The sequence below is a fragment of the Gorilla gorilla genome, chromosome 1 (genome assembly GCF_029281585.2).
Source record: "Gorilla gorilla gorilla isolate KB3781 chromosome 1, NHGRI_mGorGor1-v2.1_pri, whole genome shotgun sequence".
NCBI classification, from domain to species: domain Eukaryota; kingdom Metazoa; phylum Chordata; class Mammalia; order Primates; family Hominidae; genus Gorilla; species Gorilla gorilla.
In genome coordinates this window covers 48,648,704-48,672,571 of record NC_073224.2, presented here as the reverse complement: position 1 = coordinate 48,672,571, position 23,868 = coordinate 48,648,704, and the positions used below count along the sequence as shown (strand labels likewise).

Here is a 23,868-nt window from a genome sequence, read left to right as displayed (position 1 = left end):
CAGAAAAGTTCAACATCATGCAACCGCTTGGCTTTCCAAAGGAACGCCTATCACAGGGATGCATAAGCAGTCAAGGTGACATTCGTCCCAAAGGCTGGAAGAAAGGATTTCTGCCCTCAGAGGAAGGCTACATTAGTCCCTGCCAATTCTGACATTCCAGCCTTCTATTTCCCACAGTTTCCCTAACTCCTCCTTGAGACTGTTAATGATTTTTGTCCTGTACAACTTTACAGTTAAAAGATAACATGCAGCCGCCACCACCACCAATTCACACTGCCTTAAAGAATAACCCTTGAACCCTGCCTCACGGCCCACGATGCCTACAAGAAACACCTTTCAGACAGGTATCTGCAGGAGACCTTCTAGTGTACCTCTCCCAGGCCTGGTGACTATCAGCCCTCTGGGATAACAGAGACCCTGGCTGCCTGGGAGGCTTCCGCTGGCCCCCTCCGAACCACTCTCTGAGGCCTGAGAATGGTGTTCCAGTGCCTAGCCTCCTTTTCTTGGGTTTCGGGCTCCTTGTGAGTGATGTCTGCATCTGGCTGCAAATTAAAACAACTGTCTGCATTGCATTCGGCCCGTCTGTCAAAACACAGCCCAGCCCTCAGCAGCTGGGAAAAGGGGCCCTGAATGGGAGCAGTGTCTCCAGCAACAAAGCCCACTTTCACGCCAAGTGCCACGGAGATAGTGAAACCCTGTTCTTCTCCAAACATGAAACCAATAGCACAACTATTTTTCCTGTTTCCTGGGCCCTCCTGGTGATTTTTTTTTTTTTTTTTTAATGCACTGAGTTGAAGAGCAAAGTGAAAAAGGAAACTTATAAGTTGGCAGGGGTGGAGGGGGTGGCCTAAAACTTGAATTATTCTGTCCTCTAAGATGTAACAGCCACACACAAACCAGAGGAAAGAAATGTCACAGTGACCGGGGGAGACCCTCAAAGTCAGATGTTCCCAGGAGCCTTCTCTGTCTCTTATATTCATGTGCTTCTATATTCGTTTGTCAGTCAATATTCATTGATCGTGTCCCCCATCCAGGCCAGTGCTAGGCACTTCAGAATAAAAACAACGACAGCATTAAAACACAACTAGCACCTTCAAGTTGCGAACAGGCTAGCAATAAAAAGAAGAAAGCGATACGTGTTCTAAGACAAGTATTCAAAGAGGGCTGAGGGAATTCAGAGCAACGAGAAAACACTGCCTGCATCTGTGCTGCCCAATACAATAGCCACTAGCTCCATGCGGCTATTGAGTTTGAAATGTAGCTAGGACAAATTAAGATGTACTGTAAGTCTACAATACACACTGGATTTGGAAGATTTAGTGAGGAAAAGAAAAAAGGGAAAAAATCACATCAATAATTTTTATTGACATGTTGAAAAGATATTTTGGCTATCTTGAGTTAAATGTATTATTAATTTCACCTGTTCTTCTTCCTTTTTGAAATGTAGCTACTAGAAAAGTTAAAATTACACATGTAGTTCATGCTTGTGGCTCATATTTTATTTCTATCTGACAGTGCTGCCCTAAACGGAGTATACACAGTATGTGTCCGGGCCTTAAAAGGTGAAGAATATTTAGACAGATGAAGAGCATTCCAGGTGGAAAGAACCACATAAGCAGACATTGGAAAGCAGGGTTTCTTCAAACACCTTTGGTAAGGGCAAGGGAGGGATGGTGCACGTCTGGATATGTGAGTCTGGGTGGCCATGGGAAGAACTGCAAAGACCACAGAGCTGAAATATGTGATGCCTCCAAGCCTTCTAGCCTTGGCCAAAACAATGTCCTCCATGAGGCAGGCCTGGGGCTCTCAAGGAGCAATGGCCCTCAGTGTATGGTTCTCAAACCAGCATCATTGGTGTCACGTGTGAGATTACTGAACATGAAAATCCAGGGTGCACTAAATCAGAAACACTGGGGAAGGGGTCCAGGAAATGGGTCTTAACAACTTTCCAACTGATTCTTACGCAGGCCAACCACTGATATAGATGACTCCAGCTCTCCGAATGGGTCTTTTTAAATGTTAGGTCCTGGGGCCAGGAAGAAACAGAATATCACTCTTCCTTGGTGCTATGGAAGGAATTAGAGGGATTTTAGGGGTGTAGGGGAAGGCAACAGTGCTCTGGGGACTACTTTATGCCCAGTGAGAAATTGGTTCTAATCATTCTGCATCTATGAAGTCCATAAAGGACCAAGTTCAAGCCTCCGCAGTCAGGAGCCACTTCACTGTGTACCCCAGGTGACAGCCCAGCACTTGTTCTAGGGCTGGGTCGGGTGGGGAGGGAGATGTCTTCAGAAACTCAAGAAGGAAAGGGAGCTTTCTCCTGGAGAGTGTCCACCGCATCGGGCGCCCTCTGTCAGGGCTGACTCAGAGTTTAATGGGACACTTTATGACACTTTAATTAGCATTTGTTTACTATTATTGCATTTTAATTATGCCTGAGGCTCCTTGGCCCCCTCCACTCTGAGTGCTGGGATCTGGGGGTGGCTGGGCTGGCGGGTGAGTGTGGCAATGGGAATTATGCAATGGGAGGGTGCCCTTCTCCTGCCCCCTATGGCCTTCTCCCCGGGACCCGCAGTGCTGCTTCAAACTGGATTCCACCCTCATGCTTGACATTCTTTTCTGCTTGATCTTATGGCTTGTAATTATGCCTTTAATGAATATAACTGTCCTGTTAAGTCATTTACTTAAGAAATACTCTTAATTAAAGGTGACTCACACTGTGTTCTTGGCTCTCCTGGCCCCGGGGCCCCGCGTCTCTGGTGTCTTCCTTGGCCTGATTCAGCGGGGCTGAAGATACATGTGGGAGGGACTTGGCAGGGAGTGCAGAGTGTGGGGCAGTTTTCCTTCCCTGACCAACTCTCTCAATTCAGCACACAAGTAGCCCACAGAGTGTCAGGCCCAGTATAGCCAGACACATTATCAGATAATTATTAGAGGCAGTGGGGACAAGTCACTAAGGGAAGCCACTGGACCCAGCCTCTTTCCTGAAGGTCTTGAAAAGCATGGCACACCTGTAGTGTTTGGACCATCCAAGGTAAGGCCAGGAAGGCCTCAGAGGCCCTAAGAGTGAGTCATCCTGGACAGAGCCCCTGGGCAGTTACTCCCATCAGGAGCAGACACATCACCCTTTCCACAGAAGAGTTTCCCAATGGTAGGCATAAGAACAAGCGCCCTTTGCCAAGTGAGCCTGGGGACAGAGAATCAACACTGCATCTCTGCCACCCTATATGGACACCTGGAAGGACCCACATGGTTCTGAGCACTTATATGGCTCTTCTGGAGAAACACCTGAGGTGAAAGCAGAAAACCTCACATGATTCTGACGGTGGATCATGCCAGAGGCCCATTTAGTCCTTAAACATCTACTGAGCACTTACATTGTACTCAACCCTCTGTTAGGCATCAGGGCTACATTCTCTTCCCTCTTGGAGCCCATGGTTCAGTTGAGAACAAAACCAAGGAAACAGATAATCTCAATATGGTAGGACAGATGCCACAATAGAAGTAGAACCAGGACCGTCGTGGCTCAGAGGACAGAGAGTGGCAGCTCGCCTCAGGGGGCTCTGGCAGGAGCACTCAGTGTTCAAGCGATCTGCAAGATTCCTTTGCAATCATGCAAGAGAGACACAGAGGGATGAAAGGAACAAGGGAAAATTGTTCCCCAGGCTGGTGGGCCCCTCCAAGATTGAGAATGTAATCTCTTTCTTCCCTGGAATCTTCCCTGGAATCTGCCCTGCCAGATGGTACACCTGTCCTCACACGTGTCCCCTGCTCCTGACACAAGGGAAGAAACAGAGGCCTTCTCAGTGGCTGGGAGCCAGATGGCAGGGGTGGGAGGTGGCACAGATGCCCGAATGGAGCACCAGTTGGCCTCATCAACAGCCTCCTGGTCCTCAGGGCTCAGGGCAGAGCACACAGCAGCTGAAGCTGATGGAGCTGGCTCCCTGGGCCTCTCTCCTTTCCTTTGTACCTTCTCTTGGTGGTCCCTCCCTGCAGGCCCACCCCTTCACCCCTTCAGGTTTATAGGGTCTCAGAGCCACTTTCTTCTCTTTCCCCCAATCCAAACCTGTTTTCAAGAAAAGATCTGACACTCATTTACACACGCAGCTGATGGTGGATTGAAGAGAGACCCCTGCTGGGGCTGCTGTATGGACAGAGATCAATAACGCAGTCACAGCAATCCTGGCAGAGGGTTTTGGCATTTTTGAAATGCTTTCACACACATTATCTCATTTGATCTGCACAACTCCCCAGAGAGGAAGAGAGGACAGGTATTGTTATGTGTTATGATTTTCATTGGATCTACTGAGAAATTAAGGGCCCCAAAGAGCGCTTAAGTCCTCACTTGCAGTGAGTGGCAAAGTGGCCAACTGGAGGAGAATCCTCCACGGCCCATGATGGGACCGACTGTTCACTCTTCTCAGATATACTGCAAGGGCTCTTTCTGAAGGATGAGGAGGGAGAAGGTGGCCCAGGAGTCCATTGCGAGATTTGAGGCAAGAGCAGAGCAGGGATCAGGAGGCTTGAAGCAACCTGAAGGCAGGTGAGGCTTCTGCTTCTCTGCACCCTACAGCTCCTAGTACCCAGTAGCTGTTAACTGATGGAATAAATGGGTGGGTGGAGTTTTTCTTCTTCACAGGCTTGCACCAAATCTTGTAAGCCCTTCTGTAAATGGGTGCAACTAACATGGAGATGTTGATTTTCTGTGGATTTTCTGCCTGGCAGCCTGGTGTACTATCCTTCCCTTGACACTCATTCAGAGTCCTCACAGGGAGAGAAATGTGGGCCAATGTTTGGGGAGGCCCAGCCCTGTCCCTGACCCTGGCCTTATTCTCTCAGGCAGAGAAGCCAAGGTAGACCCTCTGGGGAAAGTCCAGGCCCCCTCCCTCCTGACATGCCTCTTACTCCATCCCCTTTGGCTCAGCAAGTCTCCAAAGAAAAATTCCCACACCACTTTCTGTCCTTCAGCAGGAAAGAGCTGATGTCTACTGGATGCCTGAAGCAACACCTTAATCTCAATCTCCCCTGCTGGGAGCAGGTGAGGGAGGCAGCAAGGAAATCATGTCCCTTTGGATCTGCTGCCTAAGGTTCTGGGGGAAGTGATGGGCACTGAGGTCTCCTGACAGCTGGCAGGCTCCTGGCTGGCCCCACCTTGCCCTGAGCTGGGCAGTGGACCGAGCTTGTTGAATGGATTGAAGCAGCAGGAACAATAATAACAACAGCTGCATGTATCCAGTATTTACTGCATGCCAGGCACGTCACATAGATTACCTCATTTAATCCTTACACCAACCTTTCCAGGGAGGTATTCTTCGTCCCATTTTACCTATTAGAAAACTGAGTGTCAGCTTAAGTAATGCAGGTAAGGTCATATCCTTTGTAGGGTAACAGTAACAAAATTGGAGTCTAAGTTTGTTTAATTCCCACACAGATGCAGCGGGGTCCAGACAGACAGAGGCAAGGACTACAGAGGGAAGGCCCCTTCTCCTGGAGCTGCCCCAAAAGCGGCCACCGGGGCCATTCTTCTTCCTAGAAAGAACATCTTTCTGCTTCCTAGTCAAGCTGCTGGACACTACAATTATGTTCACCCACCTGACCACTGCAAATCTCTTAGCTCATTTTACTCCTCTCTGTTTTCTAACAGTGATTCAGCTGGGTGAATCAGGAGCCAGACAGCAAGAGAGGTGATACCAGAAGGTGAAGAGGGACATAGATTGGGGAGGATGAAAGATTCCCTAAGGGATTTTTTTTTTTTAAACGACAAAGTCTTGTTCTGTCACCCAGGCAGGAGTACAGTGGTGCAATCACAGCTCACTGCAGTCTCTACCTCCCGGGCTCAACGGATTCTCTTGCCTCAGCCCTCCTGAGTAGCTGGGACTACAGGTGTGTGCCACCACACCTGGCTAATTAATTTAATTTAATTTAATTTTTTTTTTTTGGAGAGACAGAATCTCCCTATGTTTCCCAGGCTAGTCAAAAACTCCTGGGCTCAAGGGCTCTCCTACCTCTGGCTCCTAAAATGTTGGGATTACAGGTGTGAGCCTTTGCACCTGGCTGGACTTCTGTTTTTAAGCTTACTAGGACCAGAACAATAATGGAAGAGGCTGTGAGCAGGCTCCACGTTTTCCATCTGAGCTTCCTACAAAATGTCACCGAGCCCTCTGTTAGCACAGCTTGGGTAGTGGCCGCAGCAGAAGTTTTCTGTCCCGGTCTTGCCAGTGATCAGCTGTGTCGCCATGGGCACTCTGGTTATGCTTCAAGCCCTCATTTCCTTATTTTGAGATAAAGACAATATCTGTCCCACCTATCTCTGTGGCTCATCAGGAAGCAGAACACCTCTGAGCCCACACTTTCAGCTTAGGTTTTTCCTATGAATCAGCTTCACAGTAATTAATGTGAAGAACTCATTATTGTTTGTTCTCAGTGTTAGATCCATTTCTTTAACAATCAATAGTCATGCATTCAGATCCCCTTAAATTCTCATAAAGTAAATACCAACCCAGCCTCCTGCCTGTCCTCTGGGCTGTGAAAGTCACGTGATCAACATCATTAAGGAAAAAGAGGCACAAAAACCCCAGAAAACCAGCTGGAGGTTCTGGAGACTGTGATTGCAACTAAAGCAATGCACAACCTTCTGACCAGAAGCTGACCCCGGTGCTGTCTCCTAAGAACTCCTGACTATCTGGAGACCTGAGGGCGGAGTGCAGTTCAAAGAGAAAATCTATTTTTAATGACTTGGGGGAGAAGAGTAGAGTGGTTGAGTAATTCAGAGTAATTAAACCTATCTATCACTCAGAGAGAGGAGACCAAAGTTGGTTGAACCTTTCAATGACATTTTTTTTCCTCCTCATTCATAAAAACTCAGCAGAGGTCCTGCAGGAGTCAAAGGGGAGAGGACAATACGAAAAGAAACTTCTGGCCCCATACAGTGGAATTCAACCCTTGGATGAGTGCTGGGGCAGTGACTGCTCCTGAAACCTGTTTTCAGGTAGAGGCCATATTTTGTACTGGTTTTGCACTTTGAAGGGGACAGCCCTCAGTTTCCAATCCAGCTTCTATGCTTATCAGCTGTATGACACTAAGTAAGATGTTGGACTTTCTTGAGCTTTAGTTTCCTTCTCTGTAAAATGGTGACATTGATATCCATTTCACAAGGTTGTTCTGAGGCTTACGTGATGTCTGTACATACAGACTTGCACACAGCTGGTGCTCAATAGTGGTAGTTACCATGCTCAGTGTCTAGATGCAGACCCCACTGAAGGTGGCAGTGCTTGCATGGAAAAGCTGCAGAGGGCCCTGGCTTTGCTCTTCTATGATGGGTGACCTTGCTGAAGCCACCCGGCCTCTTGGAGCTACGATTGTTTATCTATGACATGGGGAGAATTATGTCTGCCCTTTTGCATGAAGAGCCATCCAGCCCCTGTAACTGCCATCTTTATTAAATAATCCCAATGTTGGAAGTGTGCTGAAACTCAGGATCCTTGGCTGAAAGAAGTCAAATTAAGCTCAGCTTGCTAAGGATAAAGGTAAAACTTGGGCAAGGTAAAACTACAAAAAGGGTAGGAAATCTTATGGGCAAGGCAGATACTCCAAACACCAAACCATATTTTATCAGAGAAGACTCCCATGCCAGAAATACTAGGGAGGTAGAAGTAGGACCCTTTCTAGGAAGTTCTGGTTTTTGGAAGGACCTACAAAAAAAAAAAAATAAAAACAGAGATGCTGATACTATGTTGTCTCCATGACAACAGTGGATTTATTCAGTTAGAAAAAGCAGCTGGGATAGCAAATGGGGGATGAGGAGGCTTTGGGAACTAGGGCCTAAGAAATAACTAAAACAGACCTCTCATCTGGGGACCAGATGCCTGGGATTAGCCAGGTCCTACAAAGCTCCTTATAGGGTCCACATTGACTGCCCTACCCCAGGAGGGGGAAAGGTGATGATGGCATGGGGTGGGGTGATAAGGCAGGGATGCCCCCTACCTACTCATTCCTACTCATTCATTCCACAATGGTTGTTTGCCCAGACATGGTTCCAGTGAGGCCCCTGGACACACAGAGCCTGAGTCTAGCCTTACCACAGAGCTTGACTTCTTCCAAGAACTGGGCATCTGCCTAACAGGCCCCCATCTCAGGGCCCTGCCCTTTTGATTTCTACTTCCCTTGCCTTCCAGTCTCCAAGAGAGCATGAAAGAAGGGTTTGGAATTCCAGTTAATCCCAAATGCTCTTTTTTTTTTTTTTTTTTTTTTGAGATGCGGTCTTGCTCTGTTGCCCAGCCTGGAGTGCAGTGGTATGATCTTGGCTCACTGCAGCCTCAGGCTCCCAGATTCATGCAATCCTCCCACCTCAGCCTCCTGAGTAGCTGAGACTAGAGGCATGTCATGTGCCACCATGCCTGGCTAATTGTTTAAATTTTTTATAGCGATGGGGTCTTGCCATGTGGCTCAGGCTGGTCTTGAACCCCTGGGCTCAAGCGATCTGCCCGCCAGAGCAACTCAAAGTGTTGGAATTACAGGTGTGAGCCACTGTGCCCAGCCCCAAATGGTCTTTTTTAATGTAAAGTGCCTATGGCCTTTTTAAGCATAGAAGGTGAGGTTTGGAGTGGAAATCATCAGGGGAAGGAGCCCAAGAAGAAGCTGGTCAGACAGCTCGGGTAAGAGCATCTTTGCTGTTGTTGAATAGAAGGTTGAAGCCACCTTTAGTGTTGTCTGAGATGAGGATTCAGAATTTATGTTTGGGAGAATCCTTTTATAATAGGGAAAGTGGAGCCTTTAGGACATCACTGCTCCTGAAAGAGACTATAAAAATTAGCTCCCTCTGGCAAAGTCCCTGGCACTGCCTCCCAACAGAGCTCTAGTTTTTGCCTCTTGGTCCCCAGCAACACTTCCTGCTCTGCTGTTGGCATTTGTGGTTATTGATAATACGTGTGGGTTCTTAGGGGCTCCTTGTTTTCTAATCTTCCATCCTTGATACTTCCCTTAGAATCTGTTTCCCCAGTTATGAAGGGACCCCACGTTGATGTTCCCAGGTCGTCTTTACATAAGGAGGACAGTGTCATCAAATGGTATGACATAGAATCAGATTTGGCAAAGCCTGACTGCCCAAGGCCTTCTTCACTGCACCAGGTCAACAGCTGTGTACACAAGGAAGCAGGGGGCTAGCTCAGCATTATCCATAGGTGCCGGATCTGAGACCAGACTCTACCTCTCTGCCTAAACTGTTGTATGACTCTGAGTAGGTAAGAAGCCACTGGAACCTCATGCTGTAAAACAGAATTTTGGTTTTCAGCAAACACCATGGAATGCATCTTCTCCACTATCTCTCAGCTTTCCTTTCTAACCATCCAAAACTTAGGCATCTTGTCCTCTCTGACACATCAGACCCCACGATAGTATTCTCTCTGACTTTTCTTGGTATGCTGAGTGACTGGTTCCCTTGGGCAGAACTATAGAGAATTGTCTTGTCCATCACAGCTTCCTAGGAGGCAGTGAGTGAGTAGATGAGTGTGTGTGTATGTGTGTGAAAGAGAGAGAGAGAGTGAGAGAGGGAAGGAAGGATAGAGGGAGCGGGAGGGAGATGGAGGATAAGAATATGTATTAAATCTCTGCCTAAGGGGAAACAAGAGTCTCCTATACTTACATTGGAACATTTTAATTTCCTTTTGGTATAGAGCTCATTTATTCATCCCTGCCATTCATTCATTCAACTCTGGCAAGGTGGTGATATGAGGCAGGAAAGCTCCTAGGCTTTGCTGGATCCCGTGCCTCTGTGTTGATTTGGGAACCTTTATAGACTGGTCAGTTGGATCAAGACCATTCCATGGAGGCAGCAATGACCACATGGCCTCAGTGCTTTGTACCCAGGGGTTAGTCAGTGTGGGTTGATTGGCGTGACCTTGTGAATCTGCATTCTAATATATTTGATTTATCACCAAGTCAACCTGAATGTGGTAGAAATACACCGGGCACATATACTTTGTGCATTTGCTTGTTTATTCATTCATTTACTCAATCATTAGTCTATCCGCTGAGTTCATCCATTCATCCATCCACCAGACTGCTATATATATAAGTTATATAAAACTTATCTGCAGCTGAAGAAGAAACTGAGGAACAGAGAGTCTCAGTGAAGTTGTTTAAAGTCATGTAGTCAGTAAGTTGTACAGCTGGGACTCGCACTCAGGCAGGCTGGCTACAGAGCCCATGTTCTCAACTTTGACACCATACCACCTCTTAGACATGAAGGATGGCATGGGTTAGAAAATGCTAAGCCCTGTACCTTGCTGATAGCTGATAGTTATTATTAATAAATATGTATTAAGCACCTACAATATAGTCTGTGTAGACATTAAGTTCACAGAATGAACAGATACAACCTTGATCCCAAAGTACTCATAGTGTTGTCAGGAAGACAGACACACCTCCCAAACTATAATGAAATATTAGCAATATGATTGAGACATGGTAAAAGCTATAGGAGCAAAAGGGAAGTACAAATCAGGGAAGGCTTTCAAGAGTCAGTGTTTTGTACCAATAATACAAAACACAGTTTCTTTCAGCTAAAGAAACACAACAATAAAAATAAAATATAAAACAACAAGAAAACTCTGCCTATCTCATGAAGTTTGTAGTCCAAACACCTCAGTGTGACATTTCAGACTTCTAAATTCTGCTCCTCACCCAGGCTGACGTTTCCACTCCTGACCCCTTTGGTCAATGTCAGCTCCACTCCTGCCAGGCTGGCCTCCTCTCTTGCTTTGTGTAGTCCTGCCTCCATGCCTTTGCTCATACATTCCTGCTAATCCAAATATCCTCCCCTCTCCCGCTCATGTGCAAATCCCTGGGCCCTCCCTCCTCCAGGAAGTCTTCCTTGATCAACCTTTGTTACTTCTCTCTCTGAACTGAGAATCTGACTGCCTGCCCAATTGGCATGAGTCTAATGCACTTTTTATACTCTTCTTAGGTAGGTAACTTTTTAGATTACTTACAGGGCTCTTCTTTTTATTTCTTCTTATGAGACATCTCTGTATGCTCCCACTTCAGTTTCTTGTACGAAATAGGTCTATAAATACCTGCTGAGAAGCTAATTATACTTGCCCAATGATCCAGGTTTTATTTTAAGCTCTTTAATCAAATGCACTATGCTAAAGTTCTCTAGGTGTGGCTGAGGCCCCCTGGTATTCTGCGAGTATCCATTCGGTGACTTGAGGGCTTTTAAAATTTTTTAATAGTCAATGTTTACAACACAGCAGAGGCTTTTGGTGTCACGGAAAGGACATAGCTGTTAGGGTCAGAAGAACGTAGCTCAGCCTCACCACATACTCAACTGTACCGGGCAAGTCCCTTAACCTCCCTGGGCCTCAGTTTTCACATTTGTTAAATATTATTGGATGTTAAAATTAAGGCATCCACGAAGGCACCATGATACAATAATGCTGTGTTCTAAGGTAAAGTGCAGACTGCCATACAATTTTTCAGAGTAGATTCTCAAGATTCAGGTTCATGATTCTTCTGCCCCGACCCTGGATCCCCTGACCCAGATGAATGGAATGAAAGGATTAAAGGGGCCAGGCGAGGTGCTTATGCCTGTAATCCCAGAACTTTGGGAGGCAAAGCTGGGCAGGATCATTTGAGTTCAGGAGTTTGAGACCAGCCTGGCCAACATGGTGAAACCCCGTCTCTACAAAAATATAAAAATTAGCCGGGTGTGGTGGTGCATGCCTGTGGTCCCAGCTACTCAGGAGGCTGAGGCAGGAGAATAGCTTGAATCTGGGAGGTGGAAGTTGCAGTGAGCTGGGATCACACCACTGCACTCCAGCCTGGATGACAGAGCAAGACTCTGTCTCACATAAAAAAAAGAGTTGAAGGAATGAAAAAGAAGAGACTGTGTGAATTATTGGAGGGAGGGCTTGGAAGGCTGAAACCTAACCACCCTTCAACAGGACCACCTGGAAGTGGACAGGAGGATGCAGGAGGAAACCCAGAGGGTAGGCTGGCGAGCCCGCAGGAGGCAGAGCGAAGCAGGAACTTGGGAGGTCACCGCTCCCACCCCAGCTGCACAATGGTGGCAGGCTAAAGATGGGCAAGTACTTCCCTTGCAGCAGATGTGGACACCTTAGGAGGGAGGGCTGGCCTGGAGCATTTTACAACCTGTCCAAAAGACCCCCCGGAGGTGGTGCTGTGACCCCACTGCGGACATCTGTATGGAGAGAACTGGAAAATCACGGCCAAGAGGACAGTGTCCAGTCAAGAGGAAGCACCACCCTCTTGATGACAGCTGCAGCCATGGAATGGTTCAGCAGGGGAGTTTCGAGGCCCAGGAAGAACCCAGCCCTATAAGAGTCAGAAATATCCACCAGGCCTGAGAACAGAGGCTATCTGCTGCCAATTCCAGTTCATGTGAGAAAGAACTCCTCTGACCCCTCTCCTTTCTACAAAGTGGATCCATTTGGGGGAAAGCAAATGAGAAAGAGAGAGACAGAAGTAACTGGAGACCATGCAGCAGGCTCAGGCAAGGGGAGGAAAAAAATCTGCACATCAGTCCTTAGGTTAAGTCTGGTCTGGAACTGGACATTATCATTCCAATTTGAGGCTGTGTTTGAGACTGGAGTGACGAAAGGCCTTTCATTATCTACAAGTGTGCAGAGAAGCTATGCCACCTGCCTGAGATCCAGGCAAAACTTTACTCATGATAAACATCTTGAAAAGACAGTAGGAGACAGCAGAAAGCTGCCTTGTGATGGTATCTCCCAGCACGTGGGTTGGGCACGATGATGTTAAGGACTGCTGTTCCTCACTAGCATATTGTCATGAGGGTCACAAGAAGTGAGAGCTTCAGCACCGCATTGTTCACTATCAGGCTTATTGCATACAGATGGATAACTTACTGATAAAATTGTTTAAAAAAAGAAAACTGTGGACACCAATCCTCAGATGGTTCAGCAGACCATTTTTCCTGAAATCCTGGTGTCCTTCCAGGGAGTGAATAGGTCAGGCAGTCTCTTTTGCAACGAAAGTGGCCAGAAGAATTTGAGAACAGCCACACAGGGAAGCCCCTTGACCCACTGGCCACCCTCTTCCAGGAGATGCAAGCGTGATGGTTAAATGTGACAACTGAAGCTGGTCTGCTGGAGATAAGGCTGCAGTTAGGAACTGGCTCCAGGTTAGTAGCCCTCTCTGGGTGCTTCTGCCTCCCCCACCCCGGGGTCTTGTCCTGCCTGGGCAATCAATGGGGATTAGCACTTTGCAGCCTCCCCTCACCTGGAGGTTATTGTGGGGACTGTTCAAATCTACCTTCCTCACAGCTTTCTATTCCTGACCTCCCTGAATGGCTGCCTCAAATGTAACCAATGTCATCGAGCTTCTGGGGGTCACAGAGGGGGGAACCTGGGGGAGATAGAAGAGAGACAAAGATACATTTTTTTCTTTTTTTTTTTTAAACAGGTGCTTAGGATATTAATTAGAGCAAATAATCACCAAGTTGTCTGAGTCTCTATTTTATTTGGTGCATGCCGGGTCCGGTGGAAAAAAAGCGGAATTTTAAATAATTTTGGAGTTATAACTGATGTAATTAGGTGCTCACTGAACACTTAGCATCGAGCTGTGCTTACTAAAATTACTGTTTTAATCAGAACATTGCCGGAGAATCATTAATAATACAATGGCTTGATTCCCTGGAACTCTAATTAGACCTGGACTTTTAACCACCTGAGCGTAATCTGGCTTCGTCTGGATACACACCACGGGTGATGCATTATCATTCCAGGGCATGTGGGGATGGGGCATCAATACTGCTATTTAGTGACTGCCTGAATGCTTCTTTTTTTTAGAGCAGGAGAGTGTGCTGAGGTGGCACGGGAGTACGAGGCTGAAAGGTGAAAGTGGAGGAGGTCAGCCAGGGGCTCGGGGTTGGAGGTCTCCAGGAAGAAGTGGCAGGAGATATGTTCCCTGATGCCACTGGCCAGGCATGCCATATATATTGTTGTCTAGGAGAGCAACAAAGCCACCATATCACAGACCCAGCGAAAGGTCTCCGGATGCTCTGTCCGCAAACAGGCCTGTCCCTGATCCAAAGCAAACACACCTTCAGGGAGGGGTGAAGCTCTAGTCCCTGCAAAGCCCTTGAACACAAGAAATCGAATCAATCCTTCACTAAGTGATAAGGAAAGGTGAGTCTGGTGAAGGGCTAGGGCCACTTCTTCCTCTTCCTGTCCAGCACTTTATGTCATCACAGAAAGAGACCAAGAGATTGGCTGAGTTTCTCTGGAACTTCCTTTTTTTCTTTCTTATTTTATTTTATTAAGACAGTGTCTTGCTCTGTCACCCAGGCTACAGTGCAGTGGCACAGTCTCAGCTCACTGCAGCCTCCGCCTCCTGGGTTCAAGCGATTCTTCTGCCTCAGCCTCCCAAGTAGCTGGGAATACAAGTGTGTGCCACCACGCCTGGCTAATTTAATTTTTGTTTTTTTTTGTAGAGATGGGGTTTCACCATGTTGGCCAGGCTGGTCTTGAACTCCTGATCTCAAGTGATCCACCTGCCTCAGCCTCCCAAAGTGCTGGGATTACAGGCATGAGCCACCGCACCTGGCCTTCTCTGGAACTTTCTAATCCTTAGGGACATTTCTTTGGGTAATGAGGTCCAGAACCAGAGGGAGGTGAGTGGATGGATTTGTGTCCCCTGAGGCGCCTGGCTGAGCTGGCTTTTGGGGACAGGGGTCACTGGCCCAGCTCCTAGCTCTAAGCACAGGGCTTTGGTGTCTCTGCACCTTTGGCTGGTGACTCAGTGTGTCAACAATACTGATTTAGCCCCGGCTGGGTGCAGAGTTTTCTGATGGATGTCACAAGGGTGGCCAAAACCAAAGGAAATGAAAACATGCTCTCTGCCCTCCTACAGCTTGCTAACTAGTTGGAAGAACATAACAAAGATGTGAAAAAAAGATTCAGGACTCTTAAAAGGCAGATACTGAGATGTGAAAATTAAGCTGGAGCCAGACAAGGGCATGTGGAGTTAAATGGTGATTAGAGGGGGGTGGGATTAATCAGAGAGGGGGCGAAGCTTTCTGAAGACAGACTGTGAGGCCAGACTTCATCTCTGACGCATGGGGAGGGGCAGGCAGCACTCTTCGGGTTCTTCATTAAGCATTCCTCTGGCTGCTACTACAGGCCCTGAGACAAGAAGATTGAGCTCTCTGAGACTCCCTTTCAGGACTACCACTTGCCAATGCGGTACTTTGGTGCAATTTGAAAGAGGTGCCCCATCTAGGCACATGCCTTGGTAAGATGAATGAGGACTTTGTTTCAGCCCCTACTTGCCCCTCAGCCAGATGCCTTTATGTAGTGCATTTCCTGAACCATCATTTCAGCCTTGAAGTCCCTAGGGAAGTAGGGAGTTGAAATATAGCTGGTGGGTCTCCCAGAGTTCTGGCCTGGTGGACTCAGAGACAGAATGTTTTTAAGTACTAAATATTGTGGGCCCTCTTATAATGTCTGTGAGGGGAGGTCAGAGGGTGCAGAGAGATGGGAATCACCTTTGGGTCTGAGAGCAGGCAAGGCTCCAAGGAGGAGGCAAGACTTGAAAAGGGGCAGGGTGAAAAGTGGCCTGGGCATGAAAACGCCATAAACCAAAGCAGAAAGAATGAGCTATGGGTGTGCACTGGGGCCAGCGAAGGACACAATATGGGATGTCACCCATGTAGATTTCCTTTGTTACTCATTCCTTAGCAGTAGATGCTTAATAACCGAAAAAGTAAAACAAATCTAATCCTCCCTCAAGGATGAAGAGCCCAGTGGAAGAATTTCGCTGTAAACCAATGCTGCTGGGAAGGAGATTTCCATCCCCAGGGAAACCTAAGTAAGGTCCACCATGAGCGAGAGCTGGGCTCCGAGACTGTCTTAGGGGAGGGGGCCTGGTCAATCGCTATCCCTTTCCGGATTCCCTAAAACCCTCTCACCCCAGGAGGATTTATACACCAGGGAAGGTCAGATGTGAGGCGAAATGGTCTCTGTGTTTTAGAAGCAGATGGTTAGGTTTCCACTCAAGAATTCTCGTGCTTATGAAAAAAGAATACTGATATGGTTTGACTCTGTGTCCCCATCCATATCTCACCTTGAATTGTAATGAAAGGCAGGACCAGGTGGAGGTAATTGAATCATGGGGGCGGTTTCCCTCATGCTGTTCTCGTGATAATGAGTGAGTTCTCATAAGAACTGATGGCTTTATAAGCATCTGGCATTCCCCCTACTGGCACTCATTCTCTCTCCTGCTGCCCTGTGAAGAGGTGTCTTCCACCATGATTGTAAGTTTCCTGAGGCCTCCCCAGTCATGCAGAACTGTGAGTCAATTAAACCTCCTTTCTTTATAAATTACCCAGTCTCAAGCATTTCTTTATAGCAGCATGAGAACAGACTAATACAAATATCATGAATGGTAGCCCCTGACACACACACACATATGTACTCCATTACTCCACAAACCCATACCCATACTCGTATACACACACTCATGAACACAAACACACATCCATACCACACACTCACAGTGCACACCAATACAGTGACACCATGCACGAACTTCACACATGCTCACATCACAGCTCACACGGATACTCCATACACACATTCATGTCCCACACAGTCATGGACAGGCAGGCCCACCACACTCATCTCCCCTCACACCCCCACCTGCACACAACTGTGAGAAGAAAAGAGCCATCAGGAGCTGTCTCTCTCTGGCTGGTAGTGAAAAAAGATTAGGGCTGCCCAAGATTAAACAGGAGAGTTAAAAATGACAAACAGACTTCTAAACAGGATTAGAGTCTTAATGAAAACCATAATGAATGGAAGAGCCACACAGATATCACCCATAAACGGCTATAAATATCAGACCAACAGATGAGGTCCTAGATACTGCAGTTTGGAACCCCATCAAATTACTTCTATTATAATTCATCAATAAATAACCAGGCCCAGCCTCATATTTAAGGTTCTATCATGCTTTGGAGAATAGGCTCTGAGGCCAGACAGACCCTGGTTTGAATTCTGTTTTTGCCTCTGATTTGCTGGGTTTTCTTGAGCATGTTAGTGTATTTCTTCATCTTTATCCATAAAAACGTCTTAATCTATAAAATGTGGATGATTATCTCCCTAATAGGAATGTTGTGAAGATTAAATTAAGTTCTGGACAGCTATAATAATAATTTATAATAATATTAACGCTTTATTATTATGGTGATTGTTAAATTTCACTCTCTCTTGTTCCCTCTTCCATGCCCCTTTCAGCTTCCTAGGGTTAAGGAAAGCCCGTGAGATGCACCCATTGGATGGTGAGATCAGTAGGAAAATAAGGAAAAAAGGAGAAGGGAGATAGAAGGAATAGGAAAGAATAGGAGAACAAGGCAGGGGGAAGAAAGCAGGAAGAAGGGAAGAGGAACAGAGAATAAGGATGGCGGAACCCTTAGATGTACACATTGACGTCATCCACGGAGCAGCGTCCACTTCCTCTTTGGGTGGTGGTTGCCAGGGGAAGGAGAGGTGCTGGAATAGCCAGACAATTAGGACATGATCTTCCCAAGATTTCTAATATAAGAGCTTTAATGAGATAATTCACACACCATAAAATTCACCAAACTAGATTGCGCAATTCAATGGTGTTTTGTATATTCAGGAACTGTACAACCATTAGCACAATCCATTTCAGAATATTTTCATCATCCCCCTCAAAAGAAACCCCATACCCATTAGTAGTCACTCCCATTCCCTCCTGCCTGCCCCAGCCCTAGGCAACACCAATCGACTTTCTGTCTGTAGGGATTCACCTATTCTGGGCATTTCATAGCGATGGAATCATACAATACGTGATCCTTTGTGACTAGCTTCTAGCATGTTTTCAAGGTTCATCCATATTGTAGCCTATGTTAGTAACTTCCTAAATTTCCTAATTCAGAGGCAAGAAGGTGAAAGAAAGGAGCTTAATATCCTCCCACATAAGCAAGTGTCATGATGGAAACTGTCCCACTGTTCACCCCAAGAAATCCCACTGATCCAGTTTAGTCATTAATATACAGACTTAAGATATCAGGCAGCTGGATTCTTTCATTTTTACCATCAGGGAAACCGAAGCACAGTGAAATGATGTTTTCGAGTGTGGGCCTTTTGCACCCTCCACACACCTCTCATGAAAAAAAGAAAATGAAATAGGCTCCAAGTGTAAGGGTCTCTTGTCTCTTGGTTTTTATGATTTAGATTTAATGTTAAGAGACAAATAAGGGTCTCCTGGTAGTCTGTCCATATGTCTCTCTCTTACCTCTCCAAAGTGACAATTCCCAGTTCAATTTTTACAATGTAAAAGAATAACTCTCCTCTAATGGTTATCTGTCATTGTTTATGTTTAAAGTAATTTTATATGTTAAGACTGTAGCCTTAGGATGCAGGAAAGCAGAAAGCAGTACCCTTGGGCCAAATGCAGTTTCTGAGGTTGGAGGAGCTTCTAATCTGGATTGAAAAGGACACGGCTAGTCATTGGACTTAGAAAACATAAACCACCTTTCTTCTATAACTGAAGTGAGATGTGTCCCTAAGGGAAGCTACTTGGAGAGTTACGGGAATGGCCAGGTATCTATTCCATCTAGTTGACCCCAGAGAGAGAAACTATTTAAAGCCTATGTTGTGTGTGCAGCTTCACTCTGCACTGACGTCTACCAACATTACCCCATGGCCACTAGATGTTAGTCTAGGGCCACTGGTAAAGAAACTGAACTTCATAAAAAGTAGAACCAATCCAGTGGTTGTCAGAATAGAAAACCAAGTATCACACGTTCTCACTTACAAGTGGGAGCTAAATGAAGGGAACTCATGAACACAAAGAAGGGAACAACAGACACTGGGGCCTACTTGAGGGTGGAGGGAGGGAAGGGGGAGAGGAGCAGAAAAAACAACTATTGGGTACTAGGCTTAGTACCTGGGTGATGAAATAATCTGTACAACAAATTCCCATGACCCAAGTTTACCTAAATAACAAACCTGCATATGTACCCCCGAACCTTAAATAAAAGTTGTTTTAAAAAGTAGAACCAGGCCAGGCACGGTGGCTCACGTCTGTAATCCCAGCACTTTGGGAAGCAGAAGCGGGCAGATCACCTGAGGTCAGGAGTTCAAGGCCAGCCTGGCCAACATGGCGAAACCCCATCTCTACTAAAAATACAAAAATTAGCTGGGCATGGTGGCAGGTGCCTGTAATCCCAGCTATTTGGGAGGCTGAGGCAGGAGAATCCCTTGAACCCAGTAGGCAGAGGTTGCAGTGAGCCAAGATCATGTGATTGCACTCCAGCCTGGGCGACAACAGCAAAACTCCGTCTCAAAAAAAAAAAAAAAAAAAAAAAAAGAACCAGAGATACCCTATGTTTTAGGCAAGCCCAACTAAAGAGGGTTGAGAAAATAAATTTCCTATACATGTGAGGCCTTCTTTCTTTCCTATACATTCAAATATTGATTTAGCTTGAATTATAGGGAGAGGAAATTGTCCACAGCTAGGCCAAGCTGGTGTCACAGCATCCTTAGTGGCCAGGCACAGCAGTAATGGTATAGGCCACAGCTAGAGAACGAGGGCAGAAGCTCAGAGAATGGGGTATAGCCACGACATTCGGGTATAAACACTGGTCACTTTCTATTTAGGCTATTCAGTGACTAGTATCTCCGGTTTTCTCAATGGATACTGTGAAAGTCTCAGAACCAAATTCATTATTAGACCCAAATTCACTTCAAAATGTAACAATAACTACACCAAATGGCCTTTTGTGTAGGGCCATATTTCATGAAATAATATAATGTTGCCACTCTAAAAAGGTCAGGCATTGTTTATTAACGATGCCCAAGAATCTCATTAAATCCGGGAGGTGAGGATAGCAGGAACTAACACAATGCATTTGAAGTGATCTGTATACCAGTGAAGGCTGGTCTGGGACCAGAGGAGCAGTTTGGACTTCCCATGGCTACTGCCCTGAAGTCCCCATGCTCTTTGAAGGGCTGTCATCCACTGCTCAGCATCTCTCTTCATTCCATCTGCCATGGGGGAGGCACTGGTTAGATTTACCCAGCCCTCAGATTCCTTCCTCCATCAGAATTTACCCCTTGGTTCATCCTTGGCAAACAAATAAGTGATCCCAGGTGAGGGAAATCGCATTCTGAGAAAAGCAAGGTGATGAGAATTTTCTCCATTAATCTGGGCATGCTCCAATTTGCACTAGGAGCATACATTTGCATGTTGAATTCCAGAAGCCCAATTCGAAGCATATTAGATAAAATAAAATTAATTCTTGTAATCCTCTGTGATCATATTCAAACCCAATATTCTCAGCTTGGCACACAGAACAGGTTTGCCTGCCCGCTTTCCTCTGTACTTTTCTATTAAAATTATTTTCTCAAACACCTGATTGAGTTCTGGCTGCACAAATGGCCCTGGGAGGGGATAGGCTGCTTCCAACCTGCATCCGCTCCCCAAGTAGCTTAAAGCCTGATGGGGGAAGACACCACATAGATAGATCCGGACAGGCAGTTTTACCATAAGAGTTAGAGAAATTCAGAGGACTGAATTCACTGTGATTGGGGTGGATTGAGATGGTTTTGAGTTCTGTTGCGGTCACAGGAGGAAAGACAACATGGAGATGGCAGCAGGCAGATATTCTGACCTTTGTGCAAGTTCAAAACACCTGCATGCTCTTTAGTCTGTACTGCATCCCCTCCTTCCAGGGAGGCTGGCAATGAGAGAGACAGCTCCTTAAGATGAGATGGTTAGCAGCTGAGCCCAGCAGGCCTCAGGGACTTGAAAAAAGGCCCACGACCATGAACGATTGGTGGGTGGGTCTCAGAGGGTGACAGCAGTGAGCAGGAGGCTAGCTTACCCTAACTCTCTGCAGAAATCTGTTAGACCCTGGGAAGCAACCTTGACCCCATGGGGTGGTTTGGTTCTTTCTGGCTCCCCCATGAGGAAACCACAGGCTTTTCCTGTGGTTCTGGAGATAGGGTCAGTCACAGACTATGTGGGCTTAGCTTGCTTGGGGGAATCAAATAGACTTTCTGCACACTAGTCTCTAGTGGTCCATGATCCAATGACTGCCCAGTGCTACCAAGGCTTGTATTGGAAAACTGAAGATCTTTTTAAAAAGATGTTCAATTTGTTTGTTGAATGTTTGCTGTGTTCTAGGCACTATGCTCATGAAGCATCTCATTTAATCCTTACAAGAACCTGATGGAGTGGATTCTAGCATTATTGACAGTTTTTCTAAGAGGAAACTGAAGGCTTAATGAGGACAGGTAACTTGGGGAAGGCTGATGCTTAGGAAGGGTAGTGCCAGGACTCCAGATGTGCCTAACACAGAGCCTATCCTCCCCACCATGCCATCCTGCCTCCCAACAGTAAGCAGGCAATTTGGAAGCGTGTTCAGAGCCTATGGTATCTGCCTGCCTGCCCTGCCTTCCCGCAGCACAGGCTCTGCTCTCACTCTCTCTTCTGCTACTCTCCTCACCTCCCTACCTCAGAAGCACTCCTGAAAGGAAGCACACAAGAAGAGAGGCAGACACACTGTGTCCTGGGCCCAGGGACAGGTGACCTTTCCAATTCAGCACCTTTATAAATCTTACCTAATGAAGTTAAGAGGAAAAAGGAATTAATGAATAAATGAAGGTTAAATCACTCCCTGCAGAAAATTGATGCTGACAGCAAGGGCCAAGAAGAGAGCTTGGGAAGCAGGGAGCTGACTTGCACAAGAGGCTTTTAAAACTCCTTTCTCCAAATTTGAGGGAGGCATAAGGCTTGCCAATTCCAACATGGGCAATGAAAACTTTGGGAAGTCCAAGGAGATGGCCTGAAGAAAATGGAGTGAGAAAGCCATACTCTACCTTGGATGATTGTTTTTGCAGAGGCTGATTTGGGTATGATACACATATGTGCGCATGTACACACACACATACATACACACACTCCTTTTATTTACTCACAACCAGTAAATAAAGGTCACATTTATGCCGTATACACCATTAACTCCTGCAACCAATCAAGACATAGTTTGGGTCTGCCTGGCTCATTCCTGGCCTTCCAGGGACCAATGTGGCATGCCTTCTTGTCAGCACACACTTGTTAGCCTCCTCTGTCTCCTTGTCACCACTACAATTGTCTCTATTCCCAACAGCCACCCTCCACTTCCCGAGGTGCACACCTCAGTCCAGCTGGCTCAGAGGAGCTGCAGAGAAATGCTTGGCTGGGCCCAGGGAGAAAGAGAAGGAAAAGCAGAAATAGCTGCTGGCCATGGCCAGCCAGCCAGGCTGGGAGCTGATGTAGGGAGTAAAAGAGGTTGAAGGGAAAGGGATGAAAAGAACCTGGTAAAGCTCAAAAAGTTGGATGAGGGGCCAAGAGAGAGAGTATGCTGCTGACTTACGGAGTAACTCCGGGGCAGCCACTCGCTAGCCTCAAGCTCAGTTTAGCTGCTCAGTAAAATGGGGTGGGAAGAAGAGGCCTGCAGGAGAGAATCTGCAGCAGAAATCCCCCCTGGTGGGAGCAGCGGGTAGGGAAGATCAATAGCTCTGACTGCCCCTCCTCTCTGTGCCCACAGGTTTTTAGGAATCTGATCATGAAGACAGGCAGGCTCCGAGGGCCCAGCACAGCCTGCCCGTCTTGCAGCATGATTCTGCCTGGGAGTCAGGGAACCCACACTGGCTGATGGAGGACTGGGAGAGCTGCGGGTAGCCTGAGGGGCGGGCAGAGAGATCCGGAGCCAAGAACTGACTAGATCAACCAGTAAATAAAAGGTCACAATGATTTTTCCAGGCACCCAGGGAGAAGCAGACAAGAGAGCCCAGCTGACGGCAGGAGCTGACAACTGGCAAATGAGCCTCCACAGTTATCTGTTTTCCTTCCTTATTCTTGTCTCATAAGACAGAGGCTAGAAATAGATGCAACTGGCAGATGACTTAAGGATGAAAAATGGGCAACGTGTTAGTTGTGGGGGACTCCATGGTAGTGAAAGAGGGAGATTACCTTGGAGGCAGGGAGAAAACACAGGGCTTAGCTAGAGCCATAGCCGAGGGTTTGGCTCTCACACTGTCCCAGGCATTGTATAGGGATTTCACCTTCTCAGCAGTCCTATCAGGTAGGTATTATTGTTATCCCCACTTTACAGAAGACAAGACCAAGGCTTAGAGAGGATACGCTAGGCCATATCAAAGAGTGATAGAGCCAAGATTTGAATACAATTCTAATTGCCTCCCAAGATGAGGCCTTACAGTAAACTAGAATGCCTCCTTTTCATAGATATTTTCCTTTGTTTCCTTTTTTTCCCCTCCTCTCTTTCTTCCTAAGCTCCAACAAGTGTTTCCTGTTTCTTTCTTTCTTTTTTTTTTTGGGATGGAGTCTCTCTGTGTCCCCCAGGCTGGAGTGCAGTGGAGCGATCTCGGCTCCCTGCAAGCTCCATCTGCAGGGTTCACACCATTCTCCTGCCTCAGCCTCCCGAGTAGCTGGGATTACAGGTGACCGCCACCATGCCCGGCTAATTTTTTGTATTTTTAGTAGAGACGGGGTTTCACCGTGTTAGCCAGGATGGTCTCCTGACCTCGTGATCCACCCGCCTCAGCCTCTCAAAGTGCTGGGATTACAGGCATGAGCCACTGCGCCCAGCCCTAGTGTTTCTTGAGTACCTACTAAGTACCAAATGCTGTGGTATCTCTTGGGGAGACAGAAGCAGCCCAGAAAGGCAAGGTATCTGCCTGTAATAAATGTTGCAGAAATGATACAATGAATGCCTAAAATGGGTGCACTATCTCATTTCCTTTATCCTCTTTCCATGAACCTGGGATGGGCAGAGATCTTCCTTGCTGTACAGTC

The 23,868-nt window shown here is 46.7% G+C and overlaps 1 protein-coding gene and 2 long non-coding RNA genes across 3 annotated transcripts in view; 2 read left to right on the top strand and 1 right to left on the bottom strand.

Annotated features, from left to right (window-relative positions):
• Positions 1 to 23,868, bottom strand: part of PLXNA2 (plexin A2) — a 222,069-nt gene that overhangs the window by 83,054 nt on the left and 115,147 nt on the right. The gene's annotated exons all lie outside the window — the stretch shown is intronic.
• LOC129528728 (uncharacterized) lies at positions 1,520 to 6,894 on the top strand. The gene is made up of 3 exons (XR_008674016.1): positions 1,520 to 1,653; positions 5,645 to 5,697; positions 6,866 to 6,894. It is a non-coding gene; the product is annotated as an uncharacterized lncRNA (long non-coding RNA).
• LOC115935788 (uncharacterized) lies at positions 15,165 to 23,219 on the top strand. Its single transcript, XR_004071397.3, has 3 exons — positions 15,165 to 15,273; positions 15,772 to 15,849; positions 22,601 to 23,219. It is a non-coding gene; the product is annotated as an uncharacterized lncRNA (long non-coding RNA).